General features: G+C 41.8%; 1 pseudogene across 1 annotated transcript; it reads left to right on the top strand.

Moving 5' to 3' along the window:
- Positions 1-1699: 1699 nt before the first annotated feature.
- On the top strand, positions 1700-12739 carry LOC311149523 (eukaryotic translation initiation factor 2D-like; annotated as a pseudogene). Its single transcript has 13 exons — positions 1700-1703; positions 2183-2225; positions 3972-4409; positions 4518-4758; positions 10646-10755; positions 10921-10966; positions 11144-11250; positions 11344-11502; positions 11602-11691; positions 11859-11954; positions 12135-12255; positions 12366-12540; positions 12657-12739. The product of its transcript is annotated as a eukaryotic translation initiation factor 2D-like (transcript).
- Positions 12740-17796: the final 5057 nt, after the last annotated feature.

The following is a 17796-nucleotide window of genomic DNA, read 5'->3' as shown; positions in this document are numbered from 1 at the left end:
CATGATGCCATCTATTTTGTGAAGTGCACCAGTCCCTCCTGCAGCAAAGCACCCCCACAGCATGATGCTGCCACCCCCGTGCTTCACGGTTGGGATGGTGTTCTTTGGCTTGCAAGCAACCCCCTTTTTCCTCCAAACATAACGATGGTCATTATGGCCAAACAGTTCTATTTTTGTTTCATCAGACCATAGGACATTTCTCCAAAAAGTACGATCTTTGTCCCCATGTGCAGTTGCAAACCGTAGTCTGGCTTTTTTATGGTGGTTTTGGAGCAGTGGCTTCTTCCTTGCTGAGCGGCCTTTCAGGTTATGTCGATATAGGACTCGTTTAACTGTGGATATAGACACTTTTTTACCTGTTTCCTTCAGCATCTTCATAAGGTCCTTTGCTGTTGTTCTGGGATTGATTTGCACTTTTCGCACCAAAGTACGTTCATCTCTAGGAGACAGAACGTGTCTCCTTCCTGAGCGGTATGACGGCTGCGTGGTCCCATGGTGTTTATACTTGCATACTATTGTTTGTACAGATGAACGTGGTACCTTCAGGCGTTTGGAAATTGCTCCCAAGGATGAACCAGACTGTCTTGGCTGATTTCTTTTGATTTTCCCATGATGTCAAGCAAAGAGGCACTGCGTTTGAAGGTAGGCCTTGAAATACATCCACAAGTACACCTCCAATTGACTCAAATGATGTCAATTAGCCTATCAGAAGCTTCTAAAGCCATGACATCATTTTCTGGAATTTTCCAAGCTGTTTAAAGGCACAGTCAACTTAGTGTATTTAAACTTCTGACCCACTGGAATTGTGATACAGTGAATTATAAGTGAAATAATCTGTCTGTAAACAATTGTTGGAAAAATTACTTGTGTCATGCACAAAGTAGATGTCCTAACCGACTTGCCAAAACTATAGTTTGTTAACAAGAAATTTGTGGAGTGGTTGAAAAACGAGTTTAAATGACTCCAACCTAAGTGAATGTAAACTTCCGACTTCAACTATATATATCCTAACTTCACTTTGTCGGGCAAAGACTCAACTTCAAAACTCAAAAGAACAGACAATGACTCTTCTGTTTCCCCACTCTCGCCACCCTGTTTGCGTCGCACCAAACGACGAGCATCACAAACCTACCAACATGTCATGATGACCTCACACGTTTAGCTAGCTCGAGGCTCGAATCACCGGGAAAAATCTCAATTGTATTCTCCTTGGGTCCTCTCTCCTCGTATCCTTCTCAAAACTCATTGGATAAGAAAGCCAGAGGTCCCGCCCCTCTGATCGTCTCCTCGAATGGGTTTTGAGAAGGAGACAAGAAGAGAGGATGTGAGGTGTTTACAATTGAGATCTTCCCACAGATTTGATCATTTAAAGGCCCAGTGCAGTCAAAATTCAGTTTAAAGGGCCTTTAACGCCACATATCCACCAGATGCATCAAGCTCTTTCTGTTCAGGCGGGGGTGCCGCACTAGGCTGCGGTGCATTCTCTGTACCACATGCGTTCAATATTTACAACTCCTGCATTGCTTTACCTTGCGGTGGTAGCTAGCTATCTTTTAGCAAGTTGAAAAGCAAAGCACGTGCCTCAAGTACAGAAAATGCGGACTAAACAGCTGGCAAAACAAAACACATCTGCTTCTGGTGGACATTGGGCAAAAAGGTCCAATGCAGCCGTTTTTATCTCAATATCAAATAATTTCTTATGGGTAACAATAAATTAATTAAAAAATATACAAAAATAGCTTCTTAGCTAAATGCAATTTCTCAAGCAAGATTTTGCTAGAACTGTCTGGGAGTGGTGTGAGAGGGCAAACAAGCTGAAATATCAGGTGGTCTTTTCAAACAGCTCTTACTCTAAAAGCGCATTTTCATAATTTTCACCATGTTATTTCAACCTCATAGTGTGGATATATATAAAACAAAGTAAAATCACGCTTTGGACTGCACTGGGCCTTTAAAGTATCTCATAGGAACAAATCTGCGGCTATTGGCAGAATCCTTCCGGACGTATTTTGTGACGCACCAAAATGTCCGTGCTGCTGTCCATTTCTGAATGTTTTTTTTTTTTTTTTTTTTATAATTTGCGAAATGTGAGTTTAAACTTAACTACTAAATATAATTGAATAAATCTTAGGAGTAAGAGCTTGAATTAACGACGGTGTCGTTTTCAATATTTTTGCGAAAGGGTTCCGTATCAAGTCCAACAGAGTGATTAAATGCTCCGACAGTTGAGGAGTTACTTGCTCCACATTAGACAACTAAACTCAACGATTTACGATGGAGTTGAGCGACGACGACTAGCGTGGTGGCCGACTGGAGCTCCGACGTTTTTCTTATTTTTTAACGACTGATTTCAGCATCCAAAGGATAGGCAGCAATTACACACACGACATATTTCTAGTCGCCGCTCAACTCCATCGTTGAGTTTAGTCGGCTATCGCTCCATATGCCAGCTACAGGCATCCAGCCTCTTTGCTAGCTAGAAAGGTACCCAGACACAGCCATAGGGAGAGGATTCAGGAGTCTGGGAAAGTTATGGCATGTCGTCTATGCTAGATTCTGACTATGAGAACTGTGGGTCGTTGCATTTGATTTCAATCAGTTTTTGACCGTACCCCTTTTTAATTTGAACAAAACCTCCCATATTTGTCCTTGGTAGAAGTGGTCAGAAAGTGACTATTTGGACCTGAATCCCAAAACATTCAGGAGATGGAGGTGCCCAAAGTTGACCCATTTTGCATACCCCACCATACCATGAGACATCCATGTCTTCATCACTGGAAAAGATTAACGGTTGAGTTTGATATAATTTAAAAGCTTACAAGAGGGTTGTCACAATTTGATCATTTCTTTAAAATAAAAATAAAAATCTTTAACTTAATTTATAAATTAAACTGCATAAACTCAGATTATTTTCATTTTTCGCATATGTTGTAGTTTATGCCGAGTTCAAAACAACTGGGAAATACAAGGTAAAATCATGACGTCAGTGATCTTCAGGTCAGAAAGTAGGAGCTCTAGAAAGAGGCCGGAGTTCCCGAGTTGGATGACTGTTTAAATCGATTTTTCCCAGTCTGATTTCTTTTTTTTCTCCCAGTTTTTAACGCTCGGAAGTCCGAGATTTCCAAGTTCCGAGCTCCCATTTGTTTTGAACATGGCATTAGACCCTATTTTACATCATCCAAGGTTTTTGAGTTGTGGCTGCATTCGGTTGAGACCATAGAGATAGATAGAGGACTCATCTTTGCCATTATAGCATCTGTGACAGCATGAGCAGTGCCATTGAGGCTATCTCCATTTTGAAGTAGTCAATTTTCTTCTTCATGATTGGATGATCACTCCTGATGACCCGGTTGGACATGACTCCAACAGGGTCACCAGGAGAGATCAGCCAATGAAGTTGGAAGTCACACCCAGTTGACTACATTAAAATGGTGGAAGCCCTCAATGGCGCTGCCCATGCTAAAGCAAGCCTTTTTGCCACTAGTGGCCTCTATCTGTCTTTATGATTGAGACAGCGTGCTTTTGAACACAGGGTGGATGTCATGTTTTGGCTGATAAATGTATTAAAATGGGAATCAAATGGTACAACAAAGATGGTTGGACGTCCAGTGATGAAGACATGGATGTCTCATGGTAGGGTGGGGTGTGCAAAATGGGTCAACTTTCAGCACCTATATCTCCTGAATGTTTTTGCATTCAGGTCCAAAAAGGCACTTTCTGACCACTTCTAACATGGGCAAATATGTATGGAAAGTTTCATTCAAATCTAAAGGGTGAGGTCAAAAAGTGATTGAAATCAAATGGAATGACCCCTGTTCCATTTTCTAGAGTCACACTCACAAACAACTAAATATGTACATGATGCTTATAATTAACTTAGGCTTTTTGTGGAATGACAGCATCACTACATTTCCGGAAAACTTTTTCACATAGATTACAACAATATTTCATATCGCCTCTACCCACCTTAGGATGAAGCTGAAAGCTGACATATCCACAGCCTTTCCCTCTCTGTCTGTGGAGGAACTGTCCGAGTTGGTCCCAAACAAAGAGGAGTTCAATGTAGTGAAGATCAATGCCAACAAGGGAGATGCAGTCACCCTCTACCTGCTTCATAAGAACCCAGTGTTCTTTGAGCTGGAGAAATGTGTCTATCCCACAGGTAGTGTTACAGTCAACATGTCTCAAGTCATGATTGGCTATTACCGCTGTCTATAATGAACACAGTGACTTACTGTAAATACCTTGACAATGGCAGGCTTCATATTCTTGCTCACAACGTTGTGGTTGTTTGTTCCCAGGGCTCCCGTGGCAGTGGGCACCGCCACCATGTCCAGTGCAGAGATGCGGGGCCTGGGCATGAAGGGCAGAGGGGTGTCAGTCCTCCATACCTACATGGACAGCCTGTGGTGAGCGCAGATTAGCCAGTCAAACTCCACACACACACACTGCAGCATGGTTAGTGTCAATACGTATAACCCTGACACAACATTCCCATGTCAATCTACTATCATTAGGGCATTTGGAGACAAGGCTGGTTCTCCCTCCATTCCTGATGTGGACACTGAGGGAGTCGAGGCAGTGTATGGAGAGGAAGAGGAGGGTGATGAACAGACCACTGAGGAGGGTGAAGAACCGTGTCCCAACTCTGATGCTGGTGTCCAGAAGCTCAGCCTGTCTGACGGGGAGGAAGAGGAGGGGGAGCAGGAGAAAAAGAGGAAGGAAAGGAAGACCCAGAGGACCCGAGAAGCCCACAAGGTAATGGTGTCAGATGTTTGTTCACCCGCACCTGCCCGCAATTGCTAATAACCCATCCCTAGGATTTTTTATGAATTTATTTGCAAATTATGGTGGAAAATAAGTATTTGGTCACCTACAAACAAGCAAGATTTCTGGCTCTCACAGACCTGTAACTTCTTCTTTAAGAGGCTCCTCTGTCCTCCACTCGTTACCTGTATTAATGGCACCTGTTTGAACTTGTTATCAGTATAAAAGACACCTGTCCACAACCTCAAACAGTCACACTCCAAACTCCACTATGGCCAAAACCAAAGAGCTGTCAAAGGACACCAGAAACAAAATTGTAGACCTGCACTAGGCTGGGAAGACTGAATCTGCAATAGGTAAGCAGCTTGGCTGGGTCTTTCAGCATGACAATGATCCCAAACACACCGCCCGGGCAACGAAGGAGTGGCTTCGTAAGAAGCATTTCAAGGTCCTGGAGTGGCCTAGCCAGTCTCCAGATGTCAACCCCATAGAAAATCTTTGGAGGGAGTTGAAAGTCTGTGTTGCCCAGCGACAGCCCCAAAACATCACTGCTCTAGAGGAGATCTGCATGGAGGAATGGGCCAAAATACCAGCAACAGTGTGTGAAAACCTTGTGAAGACTTACAGAAAACGTTTGACCTGTGTCATTGCCAACAAAGGGTATATAACAAAGTATTGAGAAACTTTTGTTATTGACCAAATACTTATTTTCCACCATAATTTGCAAATAAATTCATTAAAAATCCTACAATGTGATTTTCTGGCATTTTTTTCCTCATTTTGTCTGTCATAGTTGACGTGTACCTATGATGAAAATTACAGGCCTCTCTCATCTTTTTAAGTGGGAGAACTTGCACCATTGGTGGCTGACTAAATACTTTTTCCCCCACTGAATGTGAAAATCTGTACCCGACCCTAACCTGCTAATATAGAAAATGAGCTTTAGGCTACAGTCAGAGACAGTTTTGCCCGATTTAGATATGTTTCTGCTTATAATTTCCAACATTTTGGTAGGCTATTTGTTAGTCAACTTGTCTATAATTAGATACATGCAGCTTCTCTTCTGTCATTAAATGTTGATCTAGAAGACTAAATAAACCCAGTTCGGCTTTGATGCATATTTGATGTGGTTCAAATACTATCAGCTTTTATGATGCTGATAAAGATAGCATCCCTACAGACGGTATCTAACTGCACATTCACATTCTCTCAAGACGCTGAAAGAAATAAATCATATTTCTCCACTCCTGTTCCCGAGTCAAAATGAAGCCTACATTTGAAAGAGTTAATATTAAGGCTATGTGAGAGGTTATAGACCTACAGTGAGGGAAAAAAGTATTTGATACCCTGCTGAAACATTTTGTATGTTTGCCCACTGACAAAGAAAGATCAGTATAATTTTAATGGTAGGTTTATTTGAACAGTGAGAGACAGAATAACAACAAAAAAATCCTGAAAAACGCATGTCAAAAATGTTATAAATTGATTTGCATTTTAATGAGGGAAATAAGTATTTGACCCCCTCTCAATCAGAAAGATTTCTGGCTCCCAGGTGTCTTTTATACAGGTAACGAGCTGAGATTAGGAGCACATTCTTAAAGGGAGTGCTCCTAATCTCAGCTTGTTACCTGTATAAAAGACACCTGTCCACAGAAGCAATCAATCAGATTCCAAACTCTCCACCATGGCCCAGACCAAAGAGCTCTCCAAGGATGTCAGGGACAAGATTGTAGACCTACACAAGGCTGGAATGGGCTACAAGACCATCGCCAAGCAGCTTGGTGAGAAGGTGACAACAGTTGGTGCGATTATTCGGAAATGGAAGAAACACAAAAAAAACTGTCAATCTCCCTCGGCCTGGGGCTCCATGCAAGTCTCACCTCGTGGAGTTGCAATGATCATGAGAACGGTGAGGAATCAGCCCAGAACTACACGGGAGGATCTTGTCAATGATCTCAAGGCAGCTGGGACCATAGTCACCAAGAAAACAATTGGTAACACACTACGCCAGGGTTCTTCAATTCCGGTCCTGGAGGGCCGAAACACCTCTGTTTTTCATCCTCTCCTTCTAATCAGGGGCTAATTCAGACCTGGGACACCAGGTGAGTGCAATTAACTACCAGGTAGAAATAAAAAACAGAAGTGTTTCGGCCCTCCAGGACCGGAATTGAAGAACCCTGCACTACGCCGTGAAGGACTGAAATCCTGCAGCGCCCGCAAGGTCCCCCTGCTCAAGAAAGCACATATACATGCTCGTCTGAAGTTTGCCAATGAACATCTCAATGATTCAGAGGAGAACTGGGTGAAAGTGTTGTGGTCAGATGAGACCAAAATGGAGCTCTTTGGCATCAACTCAACTCGCCGTGTTTGGAGGAGGAGGAATGCTGGCTATGACCCCAAGAACACCATCCACACCGTCAAACATGGAGGTCGAAACATTATGCTTTGGGGGTGTTTCTCTGCTAAGGGGACAGGACAACTTCACCGCATCAAAGGGACGATGGACGGGGCCATGTACCGTCAAATCTTGGGTGAGAACCTCCTTCCCTCAGCCAGGGCATTGAAAATGTGTTTTGGATGGTTATTCCAGCATGACAATGACCCAAAACACACGGCCAAGGCAACAAAGGAGTGGCTCAAGAAGAAGCACATTAAGGTCCTGGAGTGGCCTAGCCAGTCTCCAGACCTTAATCCCATAGAAAATCTGTGGAGGGAGCTGAAGGTTCTGGTTGCCAAACGTCAGCCTCGAAACCTTAATGACTTGGAGAAGATCTGCAAAGAGGAGTGGGACAAAATCCCTCCTGTGATTTTACATTACATTTACATTTACGTCATTTAGCAGACGCTCTTATCCAGAGCGACTTACAAATTGGTGCATTCACCTTATGATAGCCAGTGGGACAACCACTTTACAAAAACATTTTTTTATTGTATTTTTTTATTCTATTTATATTTTCTACTTTTTTGTTGTTTGTTTCTATATATATATAAAATCTTTTTTTTTTTTTTTTTTTATGGGGGGGTGGGGTGGGGGGGGGTAGAAGGATTACTTCTATACTAGATGAGGTGTGCAAACCTGGTGGCCAACTACAAGACACGTCTGACTTCTGTGATTGCCAACAAGGGTTTTGTCACCAAATACTAAGTCATGTTTTGCAGAGGGGTCAAATACTTATTTCCCAATTTGAAAGTCACTCTGGATAAGAGCGTCTGCTAAATGACGTAAATGTAATTAAAATGCAAATCAATTGATAACATTTTTGACATGCGTTTTTCTGGATTTTGTTGTTGTTATTCTGTCTCTCACTGTTCAAATAATCCTACCATTAAAATTATAGACTGATAATTTCTTTGTCAGTGGGCAAACGTACAAATCAGCAGGGGATCAAATACTTTTTTCCCTCACAGTCAGTGTGCAGATCTCAGTTTCCATTTAACCCATCTGAACAGTATGCTACAGTTCCCTTGACGTGCCATAGGCCTATTTGAAGTCCCCTGAATTTGTAGGCGATTATGTTTCTAATAAACTTGAATCTTGGAAATGGTAGGTTTATTTGAACAGTGAGAGACAGAATAACAACAAAAAAATCCAGAAAAACGCATGTCAAAAATGTTATCAATTGATTTGCATTTTAATGAGGGAAATAAGTATTTGACCCCCTCTCAATCAGAAAGATTTCTGTCTCTCAGGTGTCTTTTATACAGGTAAAGAGCTGAGATTAGGAGCACACTCTTAAAGGGAGTGCTCCTAATCTCAGCGTGTTACCTGTATAAAAGACACCTGTCCACAGAAGCAAATAAACCTCCCATTAAAATTATAGACTGATCATTTCTTTGTCAGTGGGCAAACGTACAAAATCAGCAGGGGATCAAATACTTTTTTCCCTCACTGTACAGTCAGTGTGCAGATTTCAGTTTCCATTTAACCCATCTGAACAGTAGGCTACAGTTCCCTTGACGTGCCATAGGCCTATTTGAAGTCCCCGTCTTGTGACTGTCGAATTTGTAGGCTATAGCGCCTCACAATCCTCACACATAACATAGCCGGCACTGCTATCATCCTCTTTTACCACTTCACCAAATCTTTCCCAAACATGACTTTTCTGGCCCCCCCTTCTCTTTATTTTCAACTCTCCAATTCGCAGTGTTTCTCTTAATGAATTAAACTCTGACATTATCCTTTTTGCTTCCGTGGATTGACGTTAACTTTTTCTGCCCGTTCCCAAAAGCATTTGGCATGTAAGCTATTTGCCGCATGTACAGTTAAGCCCTAAAAGTTTAGGCTTACGCACTAATACCAGATAACCTAAAAAAATGAAAGAAAAACCTAAATGTAGCCTATATATATAAATTGCACAAGAAGGTATTGTTTGCTCTTTATTCAACCTGCCCGCCACCCACCCGCCCTTCATCTACACAATATTTAATGACCCTGCGGATATAACCATGGGGACTGCAGGTTATGAGTTTTTCCACATTTTGTTACGTTACAACCTTAATCTAAAATCGATTAAATAAAACATTTTCCTCATCAATTTTCACACAATACGCCATAATGACAATGCGAAAACAGGTTTGTAGATTATTTTGCAAAGAAAAAAAAAAGAAAAAAAGAAAAACCTTATTTACATAAGTATTCAGACCCTTTGCTATGAGGCTCGAAATTGAGCTCAGGTCCATCCTGTTTCCATTGATCATCCTTGAGATGTTTCTACAAGTCTCTGAATGTCCTTGAGTGGCCCAGCCAGAGCCCGGACTTGAACCCGATCTCTGGAGAGTCCTGAAAATAGCTGTGCGGAAACACTCTCCATTCAACCTGACAGTTTGAGACGATCTGCAGAGAAGAATGGGAGAAACTTCCCAAAGACAGGCGTGCCAAGCATGTAGTGTCATACCCAAGAAGACTTGAGGCTGTAATCGCTGCGAAAGGTGCTTCAACAAAGTACTGAGTAAAGGGTCTGAACACTTATGTAAATATGATATTTTGGTTTTTAATTTTTTAAACATTTGCAAACATTTCTAAAAACCTGTTTTTGCTTGGTCATTATCGGGTATTGTGTGTAGATTGATGAGGGGGAAAAAACAATTTGATCCATTTTAGAATAAGTCTGTAACGTAACAAAATGTGGAAAAAGTCAAGGGGTCTGAATACTTTCTGAATGCGCTGTAACTGCCAAATTAAAGGAAACACCAACATAAAGTGTCTTAATACGGTGTTGGGCCACCACGAGCCACCAGAACAGCTTCAATGCGCCTTGGCATAGATTCTACAAGTGTCTGGAACTCTATTGGAGGGATGCGACAACATTCTTCCACGAGAAATTCGTTCATTTGGTGTTTTATTGATGGTGGTGGAAAATGCTGTCTCAGGCACCTCTCTAGTACAGTATCTCCCATAAGTGTTCAGTTCTGATTATTTTGAGACCCCTCTTTGAAAGTCACTGATATATCTTCTTCTAGCCATGGTAGCCAAAATATTGGGCAACTGGGCATTTTTATACATTACCCTAAGCATGATGGGATGTTAATTGCTTAATTAACTCAGGAACCACACTTGTGTGGAAGCACCTGCTTTTAATATACTTTGTATCCCTCATTTTCTCAAGTCTTTTCTTTATTTTGGCAGTGGTATGTGTCCGTGTGTTTGGGTCTAATTGAGAAGAGTATTCTTTGCTCTAGTGTTATGTTAGCTACTTTTCCCAAAGAAATGACGTTGTCCTTGATGGCAAACATGTTTGATGTGTGTCTTTCTTTGACAAAGTATCTTATTGCATAAATAGCCATGAATTGACGAACAAAACACCTTCTTGTTAGACATCTTCTTCATACAGCACAGTACTCAATGTCTGTCTGTCTGGCTGTCTGTCTGTCCTTACAGAGCAGATGGATGCCCTGCTGAGGTAGTGTTTCCTCCACGCGCTCAAGAGCAAAGTCCGAGCTCCCCCTGCTGACCACTACCTTTCTGTGCATCCACATGTTCTCCTGCTGGTAAACACTACCCGGGGACATTGAGAGTTGCATTACATGTTTTTTGCACACATTTTCCCCTGACATCAGTGCATACCTGCAAAAGTTGTAGCCTACCTCAAGTTAGGATTCTGCTAAAGAGAGGTAGCCTTGAACTGAACACTCATAGGAATTGTTGTTTTACAGTCCAAGTGGAAAGCAACTTGACATCAAGAAATCAAGCTATACAAAGGTAACTCTTAGAATAAGAGTGGTCCTTGACTTGACTTGTAAAGAACGTATACAATTATGTTTCTAATAAACTTGAATCTTGGAAAGTTGATGGCAAAACCCACACAATTCAGCTTGACTCTTCATCAATGATCACTGAATTATCCCTTAAATCCTAAGTCTAATGTTTTGTCCCCAGTTATCCAAGTTCCTTCAGAGCATGCAGCAGCAGCACAGCCTGGTGAGAGTGAAGGAGCTGGGTAAAGGGGTGGAGGGCATCATAGAGGTGGACTGGAAGAACCCAGAGTGAGTATAGCCTCCTCCACTCATGACATTTATCAAGGGAACTTGAGGCTAGAAGCAGTGAAGAGTGTTTTACTACTCCTCTGCTGCCTCTAGACTGCGCTCCTTCCGCACCCCAGAGGATCCTGGGACAGAGGAGGCCCCAGTGGAGGTGGGAGGAGGGAAGGGGGAGAAGCTCTACCATCCGCCTGAGATCACTACCCTCTACAGGGTGTCCTCTTGTCTGGAGCTTCTGTTTGAAGATGCCAAGAAGAGGTGAGTCTGGGTACATGCCTGTGTGTATGTAGTCTTTTTTATGTGTTAATTATTTTTTGTTTTTTTGTTGTACTGACATGTCAGTGCTCTCTCTCAAAGGAAAGGAACAGTACTCCAACCAGCAGAAGTGAGAACAATCATCACAGATTATGTGAAGAGGAATGAGCTGGTGGAGGAGAATAACAAAAGGTGAGATGATTGCATGGACTTCAAAGCTTTCACTCAAGACTTTAAGTGATGATTTAAGACGTACAATATCAAGTTGTTTGGGAGATGCACTGCCAGCGCAAATATCATGCCCCAAGAAAATATCTGTTTAAGATGGGAGCTGTCAACAATCCTATATTAACACATTCTTATGTCATCATTAATCCGATCCTATGTGACTGCCTACTTGAGAAGTCAGAGGACCAGGAGATGGGAGCACTAAAGTGGGACGACCTCTTCAGCAGGTAAACAGCTATGGGTAGTGAAACACTGTCCAACAGGTGACCACTACGATAAAGCATGAAAAGTGTATGCACTCACTACTGGATAAGAGCGTCTGCTAAATGACTAAAATGTATAATGTAAAGTCATGATGCATTACTGGCCTTGGATTATGACTAAACATCGCCATCTTGTGTCCACAGGACGCTAGACAAAATACAGCAATGCCACCAGCTGGTCTTCCCTGGCCAGCCACCCATAGTAAAGAAGGGCCACATTGAGCCCATAGACATCTCTGAGGCCTCCAGGGGCTCCAACCAGAAGGTACAGCCATGGCAACATCTTTACAATCTTTCATGTTTTAAAGCAGCACTCCTCAATCTTTGTGATTAATAAAATATCTGTCCATCCCGCCGTTCCTCCCTTCTCTGGAGGTGATCATGATAAAGAACCTGGAGGTGTATGGTCTGGACCCCACGGCAGTGTCAGTCGCCCTGCAGCACAGAGTCCAGGCCAGCTCAGCCCTGAACGCCGTCCCTGGCTCCAAGGACCGAGTCCTGGTCCAGATACAAGGAAACCAGGTCCAGCAAGTCGGCAAACTGCTGCTAGGTTCGCAAACATTTCCTTTTGGTAACCCCATGACAAGGCTGTCTTCATACCGACTATTGATTTAACAGGTGTTTATGTGCATCATTTCTAAGGCTTCTTCCCACTTTATTTTGTAGATAAGTACCAAATTCCCCGCAAGTACATCCAGGGACTAGACAAAGTTCAGAATCCTGGAAAGAAGAAATAGTCAAACCTCAACATTTCATCAACAAGTATGTATAGCTGTGAAAACAAGTTTACTCCAGGATTAGCTAAATTGATGTTGTCATTAATGTTACATTGTGCTAGCCTAGATGCCAGCCTGAGATGTCAGTTCAGTTAGAATATGCCACTCAATTAGAAGATGACCTGTCCAATCATCATCCTCTGAGTCTGAGTGGGGTTAGCAATACCTAACATTTTATTTTTTATTTTATTTCACCTTTATTTAACCAGGTAAGCCAATTGAGAACAAGTTCTCATTTACAACTGCGACCTGGCCAAGATAAAGCAAAGCAGTGCGATAAAAACAACAACACAGAGTTACATATGGGGTAAAACAAAACATAAAGTCAAAAAATACAACAGAAAATATATATACAGTGTGTGCAAATGTAGCAAGTTATGTAGGTAAGGCAATAAATAGGCTATAGTGCACATTAATTACAATTAGTATTAACACTGGAATGCTAGATGTGCAAGAGATTATGTGCAAATAGAGATACTGGGGTGCAAATGAGCAAAATAAATAACAATATAGGGATGAGGTAGTTGGGTGGGCTAATTTCAGATGGGCTGTGTACTGGTGCAGTGATCGGTAAGGTGCTCTGACAACTGATGCTTAAAGTTAGTGAGGGAGATAAGTCTCCAGCTTCAGAGATTTTTGCAATTCGTTCCAGTCATTGGCAGCAGAGAACTGGAAGGAGTGGCGGCCAAAGGAGGTGTTGGCTTTGGGGATGACCAGTGAGATATACCTGCTGGAGCGCATACTACGGGTGGGTGTTGCTATGGTGACCAATGAGCTAAGATAAGGCGGGGATTTGCCTAGCAGTGATTTATAGATGGCCTGGAGCCAGTGGGTTTGACGACGAACATGTAATGAGGACCAGCCAACAAGAGTGTACAGGTCACAGTGGTGGGTAGTGTATGGGGCTTTGGAGACAAAACGGATGGCACTGTGATAGACTACATCCAATTTGCTGAGTAGAGTGTTGGAGGCTATTTTGTAAATGACATCGCTGAAGTCAAGGATTGGTAGGATAGTCCGTTTTACGAGGGCATGTTTGGCAGCATGAGTGAAGGAGGCTTTGTTGCGAAATAGGAAGCCGATTCTGGATTTAACTTTGGATTTGAGATTTTTAATGTGAGTCTGGAAGGAGGAGAGTTTACAGTCTAACCAGACACCTAGGTATTTATAGTTGTCCACATACTCTAGGTCAGACCCGTCGAGAGTAGTGATTCTAGTCGGGTGGGCGGATGCCAGCAGCGTTCGATTGTCACGCCCTGGCTCTGGGGACTCTTTAATGTTGAGCCAGGGTGTTAGTTCCTATGTTTAGTTATTTTCTATGTTGTGTTCTAGTTCGTGTTTTCTATGTTGGCCAGGGTGGTTCCCAATCAGAGGCAGCTGATTCTCGTTGTCTCTGATTGGGAACCATACTTAGGCAGCCTGTTGGCACTTTTGTTTTGTGGGATCTTGTTCCGGAAGGTTTGTGTTCAACCCAGGACTTCACGTATCGTTTGTTTTGTTGTTTTTGTTTGTGTGTGTACTAGAAATAAAGAATGTACGCATATCACGCTGCGCCTTGGTCCGTCACTTCCTTGAACGACCGTGACATCGATTGAAGAGCATGCATTTAGTTTTACTAGTGTTTAAGAGCAGTTGGAGGCTACTGAAGGAGTGTTGTATGGCATTGAAGCTCGTTTGGAGGTTTGTTAACACAGTGTCCAATGAATGGCCAGATGTATACAAAATGGTGTTGTCTGCGTAGAGGTGGATCTGAGAGTCACCAGCAGCAAGAGCGACATCATTGAAAACACAGAGAAAAGAGTCGGCCCAAGAATTGAACCCTGTGGCACCCCCATAGAGACTGCCATAGGTCCAGACAACAGGCCCTCCGATTTGACACATTGAACTCTATCTGAGAAGTAGTTGGTGAACCAGGCGAGGCAGTCATTTGAGAAACCAAGGCTATTTAGTCTGCCAATAAGAATGCGGTGGTTGACAGAGTCGAAAGCCTTGGCCAGGTCGATGAAGACAGCTGCACAGTACTGTCTATTATCGATCACAGTTATAATATCGTTTAGGACCTTGAGCGTGGCTGAAGTGCACCCATGACCAGCTCGGAAACCGGATTCCATAGCGGAGAAATGATCAAATCCTACCGTTACTGTTACTGTTGAAAAGGTGACCCAATCATTAAAATATGCCCGCACTGTGTTCCATAGAAACAGCCCTCATTAATAATACAATGCCAAACAGTTTCTATACCAGAGTTACCAGGTTGAGAAAGTGAAGCAAGTCTCTCAGTCTTGCATCCAGGCTAACATTGTTCTCTCTGTAGCCTCAAAATCAGGGAAACTTTAAATAAATAGGCCGTATTATTGTACATAAAATATTTTGGTAAGGAATGGGTTGGTATTATTTTTTAGATTTATTTAGGATCTCTATTAATTATTTGCCTTAAAAAAGTAAAATTATACTGATAAGAAGCTATGAGATTTTTCCCTAAATACAGTTTATGACGTCTGCTTTGAAGAGGTTTTTATCTGAATGACCCAAATGTCAGTGTCCACAAACAATTCCATAGTGACAGACAGAATGCAGTAACTTGTCTCTGACAAAGTCTGAGCTGTTAGAAGTGCTGGTTTTGTAAGTGTTATTACACCACTAAATCTGTAGCTAAGCAGTAAGCCTGTCATATATTGGCATGTTAAGAAGACGTCAATAATGTGAAAATACAGTGGTCAAGATTTGGAGCGTTGCAACAAAACCTACAATCACATACTTCTGTAATGGAGTCACTGGTTCCATCAAGTTTACACTGCATTAGACAACATTGTCAGATTAAATAAATATATTTACTAATCCATTTAAATGTCAAATGTATTTTATATCCATCCAAATTTTGTGGTTTAAAGGGAAAAATTATTATAGCCCATATGAAAAAGAAATATAAGCACATTTAATACTATATATTTGAAACAGTAGCTAACATGTTTTAAATGCCTTTTGCATGTGGGTAAAGAATGTGAGGACACCATTACAGCAGTATCCATAACAAATGACCCTCATTTAATATCAAAACAACTCTATCAAGCAGGCTTAAGCAAACCGCAGACAATGCTATCACTCCAAAATATTTGTTGACAAAACAATCAAGATAGCATTTGTTAATCCCGGGCACCTTTTTTAGGAAATTAAAAAGGCTACTGCCAGTAACGGAGCTCTCCCTTAATTGTATATCTTTCTCTTTTTGTTTGTATTGTGATTGAAAACCTATTCTAGGAAATTAATTCTGACTGCAGGGGCAAACATCGCAGATGTCATTCTGCTGTGACCATTGACTGGGTGCTCTTATCCTACTTTTACAGAGCAACAAAATGAGTAAAATACACAAACACTAACCGGGTGAGATGATTAAACTGTTTTGTAGAGTTCCTGGTCAATTATAGATGTCTGGAGAAACACTAACCATTTATGAATGTGTGTTATGAGAACTCGTTTTCCACTGTTCTGACAAACTAAAGTTTGAAACAGACTCACTGACCCCCAAGTACCTCAAGCTTCGTCCAGACCTGGACAAGGCTAAAGTGTTATAAATGGCAAATAGCCAGTCTACTTCTGAGCAGGACTTTGCTAGTCTTGCTATGGGAGAAAACCTGTCAGACACAGGCTATGAACTTCTGACGGAACTTGGCCTGAGTGCAGGCGTACAGGTACATGTTGATGGATGCATTACTGAGGCTCAGCATGCTACCAATGTCAGTCGCCACGTTGATCTGCAGGTTGAAGTCGTTGCAATGCTGGCCTTAGAAATGGGTGGTACGTAGGATGATCTGGGAGACGGCGCGGGGGATGGATAGCAGCACAAAGCTCTTGGATGAGGAAAGGTAGGACGTAGGCCACGAAGAAACCAGGGCTCACGGCTCCAGAACGGCTCCTCAAATCAAACTTTATAAAGTGTTACTGTAGTAATTACAGTGTTACTACAAAAATCCAATGTAAAGTGTTACTGACAGAACTGTAGAAATTAAAAGAGCAATACTATTTCTGACTAAATAAGTACATCGTGGTAAAATTTGACATTGATCTCCAGCACCACAATGAAAACGAGCACCAGGGTGTCAGCTACAGAGATGACCATCAGGTAGAAGGTGCTGGACTTGGACAGCAGGCAGTTCCTCTGCCAGAAGATGAGGAAGGTAACAATGTTGGCTAGAGGAGGTTTTGGTATTATTAGGGTTTCGCCATTGGAAACAAATGAAGCATATAATCATACATGCATAGCATAAACCAAGCTTACAGTATATCAGCCTTCTCTTAATGTTACTATAGCCATATATAATTTCATCAAAGAAAGACTCATTATAGCCATTATCCTTTAAATGCAGTATACATCAGATTTTACTAGTTAATTTGTGGAAGAAATAACATGCATATTCTGATAAATGTGTGCAGAGCAAATTAACACGTTTTCCTACAACTCCCCTAGTTATTGTACTCATCCATCTGTATAAGACAGCATTAGATACCTAGCAGCAGTTAGTTCTATAGGTATACTTACAGGGTCTTTCTTTCTGGCTAGTAAACATTTACTTTGACATCCAGCATCTACTCAAAGCCATTGGATCTGTGTATGTTCTATCTCTTCTCATTCAAAATACACTGAACAAAAATATAAACACAACATCTAAAATGTTGGTCCCATGTTTCATGAGCTGGAATAAAAGATCCCAGAAATGTTCTATATGTTCAAAAAGCGTATTTCTCTAAAATGATGTGCACAAATGTGTTTACATCCCTGTTAGTGAGCATTTCTCCTTTGCTAAGATAATCCATCCACCTGACAGGTGTGGCATATCAAGAAGCTGATTAAACAGCATGATCATTACACAGGTGCACCTTGTACTGGGGGACAATAAAATGCCACTCTAAAATGTGCAGTTTTGCCACACAACACAATGCCACAGATGTCTCAAGTTTTGAGGGAGTGTGCAATTTGCATGCTGACTGCAGGAATGTCCACCAGAGCTGTTGCCAGAGAATTGAATGTTAAT

This window comes from Coregonus lavaretus (genome assembly GCF_964263955.1).
Source record: "Coregonus lavaretus genome assembly, chromosome: 22".
Classification (NCBI taxonomy): Eukaryota; Metazoa; Chordata; class Actinopteri; order Salmoniformes; family Salmonidae; genus Coregonus; species Coregonus lavaretus.
The sequence above is the reverse complement of the archived record's forward strand: the minus strand, read 5'-3'. Positions and strand labels throughout refer to the sequence as shown.